This window comes from Mauremys mutica, chromosome 6 (genome assembly GCF_020497125.1).
Source record: "Mauremys mutica isolate MM-2020 ecotype Southern chromosome 6, ASM2049712v1, whole genome shotgun sequence".
Classification (NCBI taxonomy): Eukaryota; Metazoa; Chordata; order Testudines; family Geoemydidae; genus Mauremys; species Mauremys mutica.
The window spans coordinates 79,181,445-79,198,004 of NC_059077.1; the positions used below are offsets into that span (position 1 = coordinate 79,181,445).

Consider the following 16,560-nt stretch of genomic DNA (forward strand, 5'->3'; position numbering starts at 1 on the left):
CTGCGGAGGCTTTTCGATTACCTCCAGGATAGCTTCGTGGAGATCTCCCAGGAGGATTTCTGTTCTATCACCATATATAGAGAGACTTCCTTTTCACATACTTCAGATTCCTGTTATATTAAGAATAAAAGTTTACATGGTTAAAGCACTTACCGACTGCTCCTTCCCCTGATTCAGGATCCGGGTTAATGGCCGGGGACGGTTGGTAGGGGATCTCCGTGACGGTGATGAAGAGATCCTGGGTGTCGGGAAAACCAGCGTTGTAAGCGCTGTCGCCTGCCTCGTCCTCCACAAACCCTTCCTCATCTTCCCCATCCACGAACATTGCCGAGGAACTGGCCGTCGACACTGTCCCATCGTCAGAGTCCATGGTCACTTGTGGGGCAGTGGTGGCAGGCTCCGTAGCGTCCGTTTGCCGCTTTGATTTTTTGGTAGCCTTGTCTGGGGTCCTTGATTTTCACGCGGCGCTGCGTTGCATCCCGGCTGTATCCTCTGTCTGTCATGGCTTTGGAGACCTTCTCATAGGTCTTTGCATTCCGTTTTTTGGAGCGCAGCTCCGAAAGCACAGACTCCTCGCCCCACACACCGATCAGATCCAAGAGTTCCCGGTCAGTCTATGCTGGGTCCCTCTTTCTATTCAGAGATTACATGAACTCCTCTGCTGGAGAGCTCTGCATCGCTGCCGGTGCTGCTGAGCTCGCCCCGATGTCCAACCACGAAATGAGATTCTAACTGTCCAGACAGGAAAAGGAATTCAAATTTTCCCAGGACTTTTCCTGTGTGGCTGGTCAGAGCATCCAAGCTCGGACTGCTGTCCAGAGCGTCAACAGAGTGGTGCAGTGTGGGATAGCTCCCGGAGCTAGTAAGTTCGATTTGCATCCACACCTAGCCTAATTCGACATAGCCATGTCGAATTTAGCGTTACTCCCCTCGTCGGGGTGGAGTACCGAATTCGAACTAAAGAGCCCTCTAGGTCGAATTAAATGGCTTCCTGGTGTGGACGGGTGCGCGGTTAATTCGAATTAATGCTGCTAAATTCGAATTAAAGTCCTAGTGTAGACCAGGCCTTAGTGGGCCAGCAGAGGGCTGGATGCTTCAGGTCAGATGGTTTTGAGGGAATTCGGGACTGGAACTGGGTTTGGATCATCTTGCCAGATATAACCAAAACTGATGGAAACCAGGGTGAACCAGTTGGGATGAGAGCACTGAACCATGGCTGCACAGCACACAGACACTCAGGATGTTGCATGCTTGTTTGCTGGCTACTGAGGCTGTCAATCACAGCAGCAGAGTATTTAAGGCTCCCAAGGTTACCAGGCAAGTAGTGACACAACCTCTTACTGGTCTAGATTACACCCCCAAAACATGACACCAACCAATGAAAATCAACCTTTCTTTAGGAACATAGTGTAAATGTGAAACCCAATTGCAACTGATAATTTAAATCAGGGTTTCCTGCTTGCCGATTTAAATCATGTCCGCTCCTGTGTTCCTTGATCTCATGTTTGTGGTTTAGCAATACACATTCACTCAATCAAGGCAGAAAGCTTTATGACTGAGACGCCCAGCCCGCCTATTTTGTGAAGACTTGTCATACAATGTCACTATTTTTGTTTTGTTTTGAAATAAAAAATTGTTATTCATTTGGCTTAGTTTTGAATTTCTAAAAGCAGCTGTTTATATAAAAATTGGTCAAATACCTTCAGCGATGCATTGGTATTAAGGTCATTACATAAATATAATAATGCTTTCTAAATGTTTTCTAAATTAGAACTTTAATTTATAATAGCCAGAACTCAATTATTCTCAATATACAATGCAGCTACTTAGACTAAAGGCCTTATTAGTTAACAGTAAAATAATATAAAAACTCTTGGATAATAACATTTTATAAACTCATTTCATTTGTAACATTACATATTTCACACAGAGATAATCCCAGTTTGAATCTGTTTCTGTTTCACACTTCCTCAAAATTAACTAGATTCCACCCCCCGTAGTTTTATCATGACTTTCATGGAACCTCAAGGCAGTTTGTGCTGCAGGGGGCTTGTTAACTTACCTTTGCAGGTGGCTTCTGTCATGTTCCCCTGCCTGTTTGACTACCCATTGATGTAAAATAAATTGCAGGTCATAAGAACAAAAGGTTTGGAGGCAGGGTTTGTAATGGTTGAATGAAACATGCACATTGGGGGTCAGAAAAGACTGTATATTAAAGAGTCTTGAGTAGCATCCCTGGCCTTGTTATTTCAGAAGGCAAAGTGAAAGTCAATTTGTCAGAGGTAATTTATATAGCTTGAAGCTTTTGAAAAGGGGATAGCTCCAAGGAGCATGTGGCTAAAGTGCAGGCCAACACTGATGTGCCTTGGATGCTTTCTGACATGGCTTGATCCAGCTGTACTGCAGCACATAAATCACAGTTCTGTCAACAGTTCAGTCTTTACAGTTATGATAAAATATTTTACTGGTTAGGAAAAATGCCTATGCACCCCAGTGAACACACACTGCAGATGCAGTTTTGAGTACTTCAGTGAACTCTGTAGAACTTATTTCCTTTTGGCATATTTTCAGTATGTTCATATGTTCAGTATAGTTTCAGAATGGTGGTATATGTATAAATGTATTTGTAATCTCTTTATAAGGAGGCACACACCACAATTTTGATTTATATGTTGTTGGAGAGTCTGTGATTTCATCCCAAGAAAAGGAAACAGCCCACATCCTGTAGTAAAAAAGGAAACTGATTGAATTGGCATTAATTAAAATTAGGCCACTGAAAGATTACCCAAAGGGACTTCGAGTATTTAATCTATATAGGTTTTGTCTCATGCATATGGGGAAAGATGCAGCATATTATGACACATTCCATATCTTCTCCCTTGACATGATGCAATCCAATGCAACAGGGAACAACAGAAATGGAATGAGGGAGAAGTCTGTACTGGCTGGAAATATAGGATTAATTCTTTTTTTAAACTTCCCACAACCAATTGTATAAATGCAAAGATATTGGTACTTTTAAAACATCAGTGTTTCTGTCAGTATATTGAAAATACAGTACCATGAAATGACCTTATTGTATTTATATCCTCTATGCTAATTAGCACAATAAAACAGCTCTTACAAAAAAGTAATTAGTAATAACTTTGGATCATTAACATTAAAGAGAAGCTAAAATTGAAATAATCCAAAACTACAGGTAATTTAGACAATCCTGTTGTAGGCACTTCAAGAAAATCCTCTGCAGGTTTGGTGGCCTCAGATCTGAATGTAGCCTGGATAAATATTTTCCCCAGGTGCACAAAATGTTATGCACACCAACATCAGTTTTCATTTAAAATCAATTCCATAACTGTAGCCAGAGGCAATTCCAGGCTGCCTGAAATAATGTATTCCAGATTGTTAAAAAACAAAAGAATTTCTCTTCCTTTTGACATCTGCAGCTTAAGCATTTAACATTTTATTCAGCTTTAAGTAAGAAAAGTCTTTCGGTTAAGAAACCAAACATATTGTTTATATAAATAGTATCTTAAAAACTGTTCTTTAAATGGATGAAATGCTGAGAAGGTGTTACTACAAAATAGATGATCCTGAAAGTCTTAATGGGAAAGCTCAGTTTAGTGACTGGTGGGACCTTTCCATTCATGTGAATGGCAGTCCATCTCATTCACAAAATGTATTAAACTGTTCTTGCCAGAATAGAGGCTGCTGCATATACATATTATTTATTCCGTGATTTTTATGTAAACAAAGCATCATGGCTGACAGTTAATTTTCAGAACAAAATCTCATCTTCTTTAAATTAAAAAAAAGCTAAATTCTGTAGGCAATTGTAATGATTACTTGCATGATAATATTAGGGCCAGTTTGACTCTAAAGTAAAATCCCCATGGCTTCATCAAGTCCTTAATAGTGTTACTTTTGGCAGGTTTTTTCAGTTCACAGTACGACTAGGACAGACATTAACACAAGTATAATCAATGGGAAGAAGACTAGGGTGACCACATGTTCAGATTTCATAGGAACAATCCTGATATTCAGGGATTTGTTTTATATAGTCACCTATTACTCGCCTGCTCCCTGTCCTGATTTTTCACAGTTGCTACCTGGTCACTCTAAACAAGACTGAGAGCATTCATCTGTTAATTGATAGAGCGGATTGGTGTTGAAAGTATGCAGTTTAGAGGCACAATTCTGAAAACGTTTATGCATTTGAGTAACTTTGGCCTTAGAGTTAATGTAACGTTAGTTTCAGCTACAGGTATAGCCAAAGAATATGGTTAGTTGTAAGTGAAATGTGTACCCACATTACTTGTACCAAACACTGTCAAAGTTCACAGATTGAATTTTTCACTTATTTTAAAAAGTAACTTTAGCTAAAGTGAGGAAATAATACAACTAGTAATAATACTGTCTTTGCTAGAAACAGCCAAGTCAATGTTAAATCATAAATTAAATTAAAAACGAATAAAGCAAATTTTCTATAATAATTAGAAAATCACGTGTTGTATTTCTTGTTTTTCTCTTTTTCTGCAGCATTTTCTAACATCCTTTCGCCTCCCTCTTTCTCTCTCTAATTCTTTATCCTTTCAAAAGGCCTCTTTTTCTGTCAAATCTTCGTTCACCTAGAAATGGTGTCTTTCTGACTTTTCCCCACTCTGTTTTCAGTGTTTAGTGAACTCTTCCTTTGTCCCTTGCTATCTTCAAATGTTGGGTGAGGTTGCAGGTGTCAGTCAGTGGTCAAAGGGAAGATGAAAAGTGGTGGAAGTCTTAATCATGGCCCATTCATCATGCTGTTTCCCTTGGTGGTTCCCCTCTGCCCTCCTGCACCCTCCTCTGATAGCTGCTGCCCTTCTTTTCTATCCTCACCCCATTGGTGTTGCTGCTTTCCTTTTTCCTTCTCCCACTTTCTTGGTAGCAGAAGGGGACAAAACATGAGAGAAAGTGCTATAAGTGCAGTCATGACCAGCAAGGGGATGAGATGATTGAGTACATCCTCTCCATCTCGATCTTCTGACATCCAGCAATACAGAATCATAGCTAAATTGATCAGCAGTAAATAGCTATAATGTCTATACGGTACTTCAGAATGAATACTTCATTGAGATGAACTGTGACATTTGAATGGTGACAGGGTACAGCTCTCAGAGCTATTATTTCAGTCTATAGGCCTGAAGATTCAGATTCTATAATACTTTGGCCCAGATAGTCAGAATTGTGTATGCAAAATTTTGGGTGCATTTGTGTACACACTTTCTATGACGGCATGCAAATGTGTGTGGACAGTTTGTAAAACAAGCATGTCTTCATATCGGCACCCCTACTTTTGTGTTTGGGGTTTTTCTTGACCAGAGAGAGCCAATCGTGAGAAATGGTGTGGTTTTATGGTGGTCACAAATGGACAATTAAGCTTAGACCACTAAACTTACTCACTTATCAGAGCTGGGATATGACTGAGGTCTCCAAATGTAAAAGGCAAGTACCACTGTACCAGCTATGATGTATTTTTTTCCAGGCATGAAGTGCAAAAAGATACTTTCAGTCAAATTTACCTCTTCTTTAGAATAAGAGGAAAAGCAAAAACCAACAAAAGTAAAGTCCCAATGAGAGATCATACTGGGTAACTGTTTATCAGATTATCTCTGATAGTCTGCACTGGACTGAAGATATACCTGTCTGTCTCTGCAGGCATCAGGGTTCTTAGAAATTTAGCAGTAATGTCTACAGGAAGCAAAGGCATAAGAGGTTACATAGCTGAATACATCACATAGCAAATTTTATTTCAAGTCTTTGAGAAATTATTATAAAGTATAGTAAAGAGGGGAAATGCATCTCCATATTGTTCATATTGTTATTAAATAATTGTATATAATTTCACCCCTCCCAGATTATCAAAATTTGTCTCTGTTCTCCCCTCCTCTCTGCTCTGCCGTTGTTATGACTGTTTGCTTTTAAGCTTCTCACATAGGGTATGCTTACACTAGGGAAAAAAGTGTGTATTTTACAATTTGAAAGCCGAAATGAAAAATCCTACTGTAGATAGGGCAAGTTGTAGTTTTACCATTATTTAGCTGATCGAGGTGATCCCTTGCTAAATTGAGGTAAAAGTACAACTTGCCTCATCTACTCTAGGGTCTTATAACATGTCAGCCATCACCTTGTAAAAACAAACCTTTTCCCTAGTGCAGATTTACCCATAAGCTCCTCTGTGCCGTCTTCCCTCTTGCTTCTATTCATGGCCCCACCTTCCTGAGCTTGTTTTTAGGGGCTTCCACATATAAGTCCACTTATTTTTTCCCATGCTGCCTCCAGTGTATTGAGATGACATGTATATTAAGTAGTACTAAAGGGGGGAAATATTCTGTTTCTTCTTATCCCTAACCTCAGTCTACCTTTAGATTTTTGAGCTCCTTTAGCACATGAACCATTCCTTCTTGTCTGTTTGGACATTACCTAGCATAGAAAAGCTGCCATAAACAATTCACTAATGTTCTTTTTCTGATTACCCTGATTCTAACTTACCTATGCATTTCTGTAAGGATTTTTTGCAGTAGCTAGCATAAATATAAGTGCATATTCTCTATTCGCCAGTCCTCTGTCCCAACTTTTTCCTTCCTTGCATCAGGCAAATAGGCATATTGAGGTGCTAGTCCCCAAGCTCTCCGTAGCAAACAACACATTGACAAGGGAGCAACAATGCATTATGCTACACTTTTGGAGTGAGAGTAAAGATTACTTCTTAACTGAATACTTACATTCTATGCGGAGCATATTAATTACAACCACCATGAACGTGGGTTTGTTTAATTAATTCTTCCAGTCTCTGACATTACTGCAATATTTTGTGCACAGTTTGTGCACAGTTTTTCACTTGACAGTGTGTATGGGGTATATTACCTGCAGTTGTAATTGAGAGAAGTCCCCATGCATAACCTTTTTCCTTCCAAAGTTAACCCCTTAATTTTCTTATTTCACTTGAAAAAGATTTATGCTTGATTAAGTTACTGTCTTTTATCATAATTAAAGAAAAATGTTGTGGAGATTGAACTAAAAACTCTTTTCAATGAAAAACAGATTGTTGGGCCTGTAGTGAAACAAAAGGGACCCTGTCACACACTTTTGCCTCCTTTTTCTGAATAATCAGCAGTTTGAAAGATTTATCTACTGTGAGAATGATTCAACTGTCCTGAGTTGGGGGGTGAGGAGGAAGGAGAGCATATTTAAACTTTTCAGAAAGGAAGCTGCATGCTGCAGAGTTAGACTAAGATCATAGGAATGGCAGTCCTAGCTAGCATAGTGCTTATAACATATTTGTAAACCATCTTGCCCGTTTGCAGGTCATGCCAAAAAAGGGTTGGTTGATTTTAACAATATCTCTCTTTAGTAGGATAAGTGAATTACTGTGTACACAGTGCTCTTGATTTATAAAGGGCTTCTCCTTACGGTGCCTCAGAGTCTCATTTTAAATAACGAAGCCTGCTTGCAATTTTTTAAATGTATATTTCTGGCTGACTTAATTCCACTGTTCTCAACTTCCAGCTAGTTACAGTTACCTGCAAAGAATGACACATCTATAAAAATTGTGGTAGAACACTCCAAGGTAAACAAAATAAACCAATTGCTATTCTTTTTATGCAGATATTTGTTGAAAAACTGTGTTTGCATTTTTACTTCTGTTCTACTGACTTATTGCTAACTTGTGATCAGAATTTGTTTTGGGGCATTCAATAAACTTGACATACTACGGTTATTTAATGTACTATAGAAGTGTAAAGTTTTACCTATATAATTTAGTTTCCATATTTTAAATGAAAACACACGTGAATAAGCTGCAGATGAAGTTGTCTTCAGCTTTGGCTGTATTGTTATTGTTTTGTGCTTCAGTGTTACATTTTGATACGTTTTCTTTCTTTTTTTATTCATTTAATTTTTAAAGCTTTAAATATTTAGAGTTTTATTAAAGTGATACAATTAGCATCTGTTGAATAGAAACAGAAGTGTTCCGACCAAGGCAATAGAGGGAGCTAGTGTCAATGTCTGAATCGGAATCCAAGTTTCATTGGCTCCTAGTGATATGCTAGTAATTATGCCATGTCCCTGTCAATAATATGAAGAAAGATATGGTCAGAAATTATTGAGTTGATAAAGGAGGATATTAGAAGAATATATTTTTCTGTACTTTTGAACACAAATCTGAGTTGATAACTTTATAATTTTTCATTCTGAGAATGACAGAAATGCCAATCAAATTGTACTAAAGAATACATCATAGTGTCACTTTTTTCTCCTGTTTTCCCAACCGCATACTCTGCCTTGATTAGTTGGTCACAGTAGCAATTCCTATTGTATGAAGAGAAATGAATTAGAAAAACTGAAGAACTGAGAAACAAAGGCAAGAAGTGCCTTGTAAATGGCATCTTGCTTCAACCTGGCTCTTTGGGGAATCTATTTGCCTTTGTTCTCAAGCGTATTTAGCCATTAAGTGAGATGGTGTCTGCTACAGCTGTTAGCTAGGGACCTTCAAGTTTGTGATTCATCATCAGTTCTGACAAGCTTGTCGAGGCAGCATAGAAAACTATAGAAGGTATAGGAAACTTTGTATACTTGGTATTTCTGGCAGGTGCTATGAAATACCTGCCTAGTGCCCAACCAGACTTTATGTATGTATGTATGTATTTGTATTGTGGTAGTGCCTAGGACGCCCTTTGCTCTTTTGAAATAAAATAAGCTAATCTGCTTGTGTGTTCAAAGCCTTAGTTGTTGTTCCTTTGTCTAAAATTGTCACTTTGTCTCAGTTCAGAGTCTGAAACCTTAAGTCAAAGACCTTAGCCATAAAGGAATGATCCACCCATATCTCTTGTCTTCAGTGCCGCGGCAAGAATCTCCTCTGACCCTGTCAAGGGAGGGGAGGCAGAGTCATCTTTGTGCCTCTGTCCATAACCAAATAACATTTCCAGTATAGGTTCAGGGATGGGTGGAGATCTTGCTACTTAACTCCAGTTCAACCTGTGTGAGTGGGAGGAGAGAACCTTTCTGAGGAACCATTAGAACAGGCACTGTAAGACCTTGCTGAGAATAACATACTATGCTTGCTTGCTCATGAAAGCACACTGTTTTTAGGTGAACAAGGATCTGTTTGCTGTCCCTAAGGTGCTCTAGTGGGAAAAGTAATCAGATTCTGTTGAATACTCCCTTCTTGTTCTCTGTGATACAGAAACCTTAACTGAGGGAGAGAAAAAGGAGAAAGGAAGATGGCAAGGTCTTTGTACAACAATACCTGGCATAGTTTGTTTGTCACTACTACATGTCAGGTACATGATGCATGTCAGTTACTAGCCCATGGGTCCAGCATGGTGTATCCCAAATGTAGAAACTTTTACAGGCGCTAAGTATTATTTTGAGAATATGTGTGGGCAAGGGAGAAGTATATCCTCTTATAAATCATTGTATCTAATATATACCCCAAACTACAATATTCTCTGTAGCTGAATTTATTTATTTTTCCTGTATTTGGGATGACTATCTGACTCTTGAATTTCTGTCCATTTACTAGATCCAGAACTGAATCAATGTATGCTGGCATTACATATATGTTGTCTCCATGTGATACTACTTAAGGCCGTGACCCTGCAGACATTTATATAACTGTTTCACTTTATGCACATGTGTAGTCCCATTGATTTCATTGGAATTACTCACATCTATCACTGCACTATATATTTTTTTAGTTTAGCAACATTAAAATTAAAATGCCCAAAGTGTGGATCTAGCCTGAAAAGTAACCATGTAACCACGGCAACTTCTTGTTCAACTGTGTGTATTTAGAGGTATATTTGTGGACTTCAGTGACTAAAATAAATGTGTACTCCCTTTTAATCATGTTGACCCTGCAGTCAGCACAACTAAGAGAGTGAGCCGGATTCCATTCCTCCTTGTGCACCATGTATGGAATAGTTTACTAAACTCCAGTTACAAGGCAATCAATTTCACTCTGTACAACTCCACTGAAGACAGTGGAGTTGCAGAGGTGTCGCAGAGTGCAGGATTTGGCCTTCATTATTGCTGATCATAGAAGTGTAGAACTGGAAGGGTCCTCAATAGGTGATCTAGTCCAGTCAGATCTAAGTAATAACTAGACAATTCCTGACAGGTGTTGGCTAACCCTGCAATGACAGAGATTCCATAACCTCCCTAGACAATTTGTTCTAGTGCTCAGTTACCCTGACAGTTAAGAAGATTTTCCTAATGTCCAACCTAAACCTCTTTTGTTGCAGTTTAAGCCCCTTACTTGTCCTCTGAGGTTAAGGAGAACATTTTTTCACACTCCGTCTTGTAACAACCTTTTATGTACTTGAAAACTGTAGTTGTGTTCTCCTCCGTCCCCAGTCTTCTCTTCTCGAAACTAAACAAACCCATTTTTTGGTTTTCAATTTTTCTTCATGGGTCATGTTTTCTAGACCTTTAATCATTTTGTTGTTCTCCTAATTTGTCCACATCTTTCCTGAAACGTGGCACCCAGGACTGGACACAATACTCCAGTTGAGGCCTTATCAGCATGGAGCAGAATGGAAGAATTACTACTTGTGTCTTGCTTCTAACACTTCTGCTGATACATCCCAGAATGATGTTTGGTATATTTTTTTTTGCAACTAAGTGTTGCATTGTATACTCATATTTACCTTGTGATCCACTATAACTTCCAGATCCCTTTCCTCAGAACTCCTTCCTAGGCAGTCATTTCCCATTTCATGTGTGCAGCTGATCGCTTAGGAAGAAACAAACAGAGTACTTTGCCTTTGTCCATATCTAATTTCATCCTGTTTACTTCAGACCATTTCTCTAATTTTGTCCAGATCATTTTGAATTTTAATTCCATCCTATCCTATCTTCATACACAAGAAGGAAAGAGCCCAGCTTGATTTTCAGTATCCAGGTTGAATTTGTAGATTTGTCACGAGGGGAGAAAAAAACTTGTTAATTGAGCACATTTACTCTGGAAAAGACAGAGGCAATAAACCTGGAACCCCATGATGCCATTTTAGAAAGCTGCTTTTCAGAGTAGAGCTGTGCTTAGTATTAAAATGGGAAGTTTTAAATAATAAATCTTTGCCTTTTTAACCCTCACTTATTAACCTCTTTTTATTAATTTGTCAAAACTTATAGATTCGAAGTTTCATCAGTTTATAAAAGTTTGTGGTTTAGTGAAAAATTCATTTTCTCTCCCCCCCCCCACCCCTTCTCTTCAACATATGCATAGTTTTAATATCCATACTGAAGTATCATTAGTGGTGAGCCACAGGTGATAAGTCACCCTTACTTCCTAATTTAACTGAAAGAATCCATGATATAAATAACTTTCTTTTTAGGGTCATCTGTTTTGCATTTAACATGGAGTTTCTATACTACCTTGAGATGTTAGCATTGGAGTTGCAATGGAAATATGTATGCTTCACTTTGTAAATTAATCAGAAAGCAGGTTTCCATCAACATCAAAAGGAGAACGCTGAACTGTAGAGAGGCTAGTTTGCTCAATGTGGGATATATCTTGTGGTAACTATGAAGCAATGAAAGATAATATCCTGCTGTTGTTTTTCTTTATATACTTGAATTGTTAAGGAATTTTTTAAATGAATTTATTTTCTCAGACACTGTCATGATCAGATATATTAAAACAAATCACTTTGGGGGAAAAATCAGAGCTGGCTCACATCTTTGGCACATCCACCTGTGTAAACAAAAGCTCTTTTTAAAAAAGGTTTAGGTCAGTTCAAATAAAAAAAAAAATCTAAGTGAAGTTCATTCCATTATAGTCTAGAATTATTTGGCATGGAAAAGAGTAGAGTTAGATGGGACTGAAGAATGTGGATTTATCTATTTAGATACTTAAATTGGCACAATTCAATGTAACATCAGTGGGGCTGTGAGGCAAAGACATGGGGTGGGAATGATCAATCGCTCCTGATTTACTTTGTTGCATAATATGAAAACACTAAAAGCTAAATTTAAAGGCAGCAAATGAGAATCAATAAGGGGAAATACTGTGATGCTTTCTGCAATGTACAGCTAGTTGATCTGTGCTGTTCACCACCAATGGATGTTAACAAGGCAAATATTATAGCTGGATTGTTTTATGAAAAAGAGTGGTAAACATTTGCTGCTCTGTGGTTGAAGATACTGTTGTGGTCACTTAAACCCCAAGCTTCTGAGTGTAAACTGAACACCTGAAGGGGCCATGAAGGAGTTTCTCTTTCCTCATATCCAGTATAACATAAAACCAGGCATTATGGGTTTTTAAACCTCTCTTAGTAGCATATTGGCTAATTCCTGAGGCATTTGGATACATAACTTCTAGTTTCATCTGGCAGCTTCTGTGTTACTCAGTCATCAGGGTATTCCTCACAATTTAAAGAACAAACCATGCAATTATCTGACATGATCTTCTCCTGTCTCCCTTTCCACCCTCCACACCCTTCTGAAGTGAATCACCTGACCCAGTATTGTTACTTTTACTGCCCTTACTACCTTGTGTTTTTATTTTGAGTACTATTGCATTGTGGAATGATTGAGGTAAAGAAACAGTGTGGGTCACTGGTTTGGCACTGATGGTTTGAACCTCTATATTCGTCTGTGATCCAAAGCACTTGGCTTTGGAGCTAAAGACATTTCTTTTAAATTAGAGATTAAAGAAAGTCACAAATGGCTGTAAAAAAACAACAAGGAGTCTGGTGGCGCCTTAGACTACAGATTTATTTGGGCATAAGCTTTTGTGGGTAAAAAAACAAAACAAAAACCACTTCTAGAGATTGTCCGGTTTGACCAATTGTTTTTCAGGATAGGTCAAGCATTCTTAAAACTACAATACCCACCTGGGGAAGTAAGGAAACAGATTGACAGAGCAAGTTTGGGTACCCAGAAGCCACCTACTACAGAACAGGCCCAACAAGGAAAATAACAGAACACCACTGGCCATCACGTACAGCCCCCAGCTAAAACCTCTCCAGCACATCATCAGCGATGTCCTAGAAAACAATCCCTCCCTCTCACAGAGCTTGGGAGGCAGGCCAGTCCTCGCTTACAAATAGCCCCCCAATCTGAAGCAAATACCAGCAACTACACACCATGCCACAGAAACACTAACCCAGGAACCAATCCCTGTAACAAACCCCGTTGCCTACTCTGTCCCCAGATCTACTCTAGTGACACCATCATAGGACCCAACTACTTCAGCCACACCATCAGGGGCTCATTCACCTGCACATCTACTAATGTGATATATGCCATCATGTGCCAGCAATACCCCTCTACCACATACATTGTCCGTTTTGGCCAGTCTCTATGTAAAAGAATAAATGGACACAGATCAGACATCAGGAATGGTAACATACAGTAGGAGAACACTTCCATTTCCCTGGACATTCAATAACAGATTTAAAAGTAGCCATCCTCCAACAAAAAAACTTCAAAAACAGACTTCAAAGAGAAACTGCAGAGCTACAATTCATTTGCAAACTTAACACCATTAATTTGGGCTTGAATAGGGACTGGGAATGGCTGGCTCACTACAAAAGCAATTTTCTCTCTCTTGGTATTGACACCTCCTCATTAATTATTGGGAGTGGACCATATCCACCCTGACTGAATTGGCCTTGTCAGTGCTGCTTCTCCACTTGTAAGGTAACTCCCTTCTCTTCATGTGCCAATATATTTATGCCTGTATCTGTAAATTTTACTCCATGACTCTTAGGAAGTGGGTTTTTTACCCACGAAAGCTTATGCTCAAATAAATCCGTTAGTCTTTAGCCACCGGACTCCTGCATTGTTTTTGTGGATACAGAGTACCATAGCTACCCCACTGATGAATGGCTGTAGAAGCATTTGAAGGTACAATAGTCTATTCAGAAACACAGGGGTTGGGTCTTCAAGGATAAGGATAACTAGTTAGGGGAAAGCCTTAGGACAGCCTTGATTGGAAAGGGGAATAGTTTTATACATAGGGCAGCTGGGCCTTGATAGTTTGGAACTGGATGTGAGGCACTGTAATAAGGTAGAAAAAAGTCAGGTCAGCAAGGGAATCACTCCTGGGGGCTAAATCTTTTCATGTTTCTCCTATCACTAATTTAAATTACATCTTCATACCAGTCTTTTTCCTTTCAATAGTGCAAAACTATCATTTTTTCAATTCTGTTTTGTGCAAACAGAATTCCTTCAAGATTCTGTTCTTTGTATCCTGAAGTTCATGTTAGCCCTGGCTTTCTTTCATCACTTCTAAGAATTGAATATCCTTCTAGGAAGTGTTTTCTGAAGGAGATCTGTGCACTCTTTAGAAATGTTGATGGTTTTCTTTGGAAACAATGGTCGCTAAATATTACAAAGGGTGTTTCAGGAATGAGCAGAAATAATTTGTATGAAAGTACTGAATAGTAGAGGTCAGGTCACATCCTCCCAGTTCTGACTTTCCACCTTCCAGACAGTGAACTGTCAGTTGTGGAAATGAGCTATCGTACATCTAGACCACCCAGTAAACAATTCAGTGTGTGGAAAGCATGCTGGGAGGACACAAAGGGAGTATGGATTCCTTTATGCTTGGAATCTGTTAGGACAAACCTCCTAAAGTAAGTACCAGCATAGTCTGTTTCCTAGCAGAGGTTTAAATTAAGATGATAACTTTAGATAGGGATTTAGTTGAAGAAAGATCTTGTATATCCAGAAATACTAAAATGCAGAATGTAAATCAGAGTACATATTTTACAGTTGTTGAAGTACTTAAGGTAGCTTGTGGAGGAATCTCAGTGCTAGAAAATAGATAATGGAAGTACATTGGCATCTGAAAGAGGATTTTTGACACAGGATGTTAAGACTGAAATGAAATGACTTTGGGCTTATTTCTTTACTTGAGTAAAACTCCAGATTAACAACTGCAGAATTTGTCCCACAGTCACTGTTACACCAGAGTTAGTTTATTTAAACTATTTAACAATTTTGAATGAGGGCGGGAAACCAGAATGGCAATATGTCACTTCTGTTAAATAAGATTAAGTAGATTTTAAAATGTAGGTATTGGATAGTTAATTTATATATTGCATTCTACTGTGCAGAACTCCCAACAACTTATCCACAAGAAATCAGTACTTAAATGTTGTTTATGGTTTACTATTATTATGTTACCTTGGTAATTGATGTATGATCATTGGAATGCTCTCCTGCAAAACTTTGAGGATAACATGTTTTAGCTCTCCACTTTCTGCTTGTGAGAAATTTAGTGGTGATATTTTTTTCCTCTAATTTATTTAGATTTACAGTTTAAGATTGGCTGCTTGGTTTTTGCTTAATCCTGGTTTCCAGTCAGCTCATCCACATTATGAAAAGTTCCAGCCTTCACCTCCTTTTCATTGCAAAGATGAACATTTAAAAAGTATCTTTAGGAAAATCTCCCCCTTTAAATTAAATCCTGGACTATGGCCAAGAGCTGCTTTCTTCCTTGCTTATGCTCACCTGCTGGTTTCCTGATGTGGCAGTTGCATATTCATGTGCTCTTTTGGGGAGAGTCAGAGTGGGTGTGGGCACAGCCTACTGGTGTTGCTGTTGGAGAAAGACATCGCCTGGGAGTATCCAGCATTGCTAGGCACAAGATTTCAAAAGTAATGAGTTAGGTTTAAAAAAAAGAAAGAGCTTAAAAATCATCAAAAAGTAATAATTTGAGGTTCTAGTAGTTTAGTGTTTAAGCTCCTGTTTTCAAGCTTTTACCACTATGGCCAGAAAACTTAATTTATTTGTGTAACGGGTTGGACTCACCCCTGCGGCGCCTCCTGCTGGTGACTCCGGGAATTAGCTTTGTTCCAGCGTTCGGAGCGCCCTCTGCAGGCTGGTGATCCACCTGTCTTCAGGCCCCCGTGTCCCTCCCTGGACCCGGTTCCCTTTTACATGGGGTGCTGCCCCCTGGCAGTAACCCCTTTCTCTTAGGGTCTCCCCTCCTCAGGGAACCCCCACCCTCTATCCCCACCTTGCCTCAGTATTGGCTACTGCCAGTCATTGTCTAGCCCCACACTCTGGGGCAGACTGCAGTATCAGCCTACTCATCACAGGCAAGGAGGGTTTGGACCTGCTGCTTTGTCCTACCCCTGGGCCGCCCTCTGCAACCCACAGTACCTATTGGCCCACTGCTAGGCCGCAGCCTGGGGCTTTCTAGGCTGGAGCTCCCCGGCTCCTCAGCCTTCCCCAGCCCTGCTGCACTCAGATACCTGGTCTCTCTTTCCCAGCAGCTAGGCCCATCTCTCTCTGTAGCCAGAGAGAGATTGTCTGGCTCCTGGCTTCCCTGGCCTTTTTATAAGGCTTGTGGCTCAGTTTGGGGCGTGGCCTCAGCTGCAGCCACTTCCCCAATCAGCCCAGCCTTTAGAGCCACTGCTCTCAAGCCCTGCCAGGCCACTTTTAAACCCCTCACAGCAGGAGCGGGGTCCACCCCGCTACAATTTGTTACATGAAAACCTAAGATTCTCAACTATTCATATTCCTCCAGGAGCTGGGGTTTCAAAAAAAACCCCAAATACTGTGAGATTTGCAATA

At 39.5% G+C, this 16,560-nt stretch overlaps 1 protein-coding gene and 1 long non-coding RNA gene across 4 annotated transcripts in view; one reads left to right on the forward strand and one right to left on the reverse strand.

The window, feature by feature from the left end:
- The window catches only part of ROR2 (receptor tyrosine kinase like orphan receptor 2), a 221,079-nt gene that overhangs the window by 63,348 nt on the left and 141,171 nt on the right, over positions 1 to 16,560 (forward strand). The window lies entirely within an intron of this gene.
- LOC123372978 lies at positions 11,684 to 16,276 on the reverse strand. Of its 2 annotated transcripts, none has more exons than XR_006580498.1 (3): positions 16,239 to 16,276; positions 15,493 to 15,618; positions 11,684 to 11,725 (listed from the first exon to the last, which is right to left on the reverse strand). It is a non-coding gene; the product is annotated as an uncharacterized LOC123372978 (long non-coding RNA). The 2 variants fall into 2 exon arrangements; XR_006580499.1 differs by lacking the exon at positions 16,239 to 16,276 and adding an exon at positions 15,793 to 15,853.